Genomic DNA, 2,168 nt, shown 5'->3' with positions numbered 1-2,168 from the left:
CATCAGTTCTTAGCTGAATTCTTGCAAATCTGTGACACAGTCAAGACTAATGGGGTTAACCCTGAGGTCTACAGACTGATGCTATTTCCTTTTGCTGTAAGAGACAGAGCTAGAATATGGTTGGATTCTCAACCTAAAGAAAGCCTGGACTCTTGGGAAAAGCTAGTCAATGCCTTCTTGGCAAAGTTCTTTCCACCACAAAGATGGAGTAAGCTTAGAGTGGAAGTCCAAACCTTCAGACAGAAGGATGGAGAATCCCTCTATGAAGCTTGGGAAAGATACAAACAATTAATCAGAAAATGTCCTTCAGACATGCTTCCTGAATGGAGCATCATAGGTATCTTCTATGATGGTCTCTCTGAACTATCCAAGATGTCTGTGGATAGCTCTGCTGGAGGATCTCTTCATCTGAAGAAGACGCCTACAGAAGCTCAAGAATTGATTGAAATGGTTGCAAATAACCAATTCATGTACACTTCTGAAAGGAATCCTGTGAACAATGGGACTAGTCAGAAGAAAGGAGTTCTTGAGATTGACACTCTGAATGCCATATTGGCTCAGAACAAGATATTGACTCAACAAGTCAATTTGATTTCTCAAAGTCTGTCTGGAATGCAAAATGCACCAAACAGTACTAAGGATGCTTCATCTGAGGAAGAAGCTTATGATCCTGAGAACCCTTCCATGGAAGAGGTGAATTACCTAGGAGAACCCTATGGAAACACCTATAATTCTTCATGGAGAAATCACCCAAATCTCTCATGGAAGAATCAAGAGAGACCTCAACAAGGTTTCAATAACAATAATGGTGGAAGAAACAGGTTTAGCAATGGCAAGCCTTTTCCATCATCTTCTCAGCAACAGACAGAGAGTTCTAAGCAGAGTACTTCTGACTTAGCAACAATGGTCTCTGATCTAATCAAAACCACTCAAAGTTTCATGAATGAAACAAGGTCCTCCATCAGAAATTTGGAAGGACAAGTGGGACAGCTGAGCAAGAAAATTACTGAACTCCCTCCTAGTACTCTCCCAAGTAATACAGAAGAAAATCCAAAAGGAGAATGCAAAGCCATAACCATGGCCGAATATGGAAGGGAAAGAGAGGAGGTGGACGCCACTGAGGAAGACCTCAATGGGCGTGCACCAACCTCCTCTGAGTTCCCCAATGAGGAACCACGGGAATCTAAGGCTCAAAATGAGACCATAGAGATTCCATTGGACTTACTTCTGCCTTTCATGAGCTCTGATGAGTATTCTTCCTCTGAAGAGGATGAGTATGTCACTGAAGAGCAAGTTGCTAAATACCTTGGAGCAATCATGAAGCTAAATGACAAGTTATTTGGAAATGAGACTTGGGAGGATGAACCCCCTTTGCTCACCAAGGAACTGGATGACTTGTCTAGGCAGAAACTGCCTCAAAAGAGGCAGGATCCTGGGAAGTTTTCTATACCTTGTACCATAGGCACCATGACCTTCAAGAAGGCCTTGTGTGACTTAGGGTCAAGTGTAAACCTCATGCCCCTCTCTGTAATGGAGAAATTAGGGATCTTTGAGGTGCAAGCTGCAAGAATCTCATTAGAGATGGCAGACAATTCAAGAAAACAAGCTCATGGACTTGTAGAGAATGTTTTGGTAAAGATTGAAGACCATTACATCCCTACTGATTTCATAGTCCTAGAGACTGGGAAATGCATGGATGAATCTATCATCCTTGGCAGACCCTTCCTAGCCACATCAAAGGCTGTGATTGATATTGATAGAGGAGAGTTGATCATTCAAGTGAATGAAGAATCCTTGGTATTTAAAGCCCAAGGACATCCCTCTATCATCATGGAGAGGAAGCATGAAGAGCTTCTCTCAAAACAGAGCCAAGCAGAGCCCCCACAGTCAAACTCTAAGTTTGGTTTTGGGAGGCCACAACCAAACTCTAAGTTTGGTGTTGAACCCCCACATTCAAACTCTAAGTTTGGTGTTGGGAGGTTACAACACGGTTCTGAGTATTTCTGAGGCTCCATGAGAGTCCTCTGTCAAGCTAATGACATTAAAGAAGCGCTTGTTGGGAGGCAACCCAATGTTTTATAGTTAACTATTTTCTTTTGTTATTTTATCTTTTTTGTAGGTTGATGATCATAAGAAGTCACAAAAACAATGAAAAAAGCAAAAACAGA

The 2,168-nt window shown here is 41.9% G+C and overlaps 1 non-coding gene across 1 annotated transcript; it reads right to left on the bottom strand.

The window, feature by feature from the left end:
- Window positions 1-210: 210 nt before the first annotated feature.
- Window positions 211-318, bottom strand: LOC130943118 (small nucleolar RNA R71). The gene has a single exon (XR_009071651.1). It is a non-coding gene; the product is annotated as a small nucleolar RNA R71 (small nucleolar RNA).
- Window positions 319-2,168: the final 1,850 nt, after the last annotated feature.

Source organism: Arachis stenosperma, chromosome 7 (genome assembly GCF_014773155.1).
Source record: "Arachis stenosperma cultivar V10309 chromosome 7, arast.V10309.gnm1.PFL2, whole genome shotgun sequence".
NCBI classification, from domain to species: Eukaryota; Viridiplantae; Streptophyta; class Magnoliopsida; order Fabales; family Fabaceae; genus Arachis; species Arachis stenosperma.
This window is presented reverse-complemented; position numbering and strand designations above follow the sequence as displayed.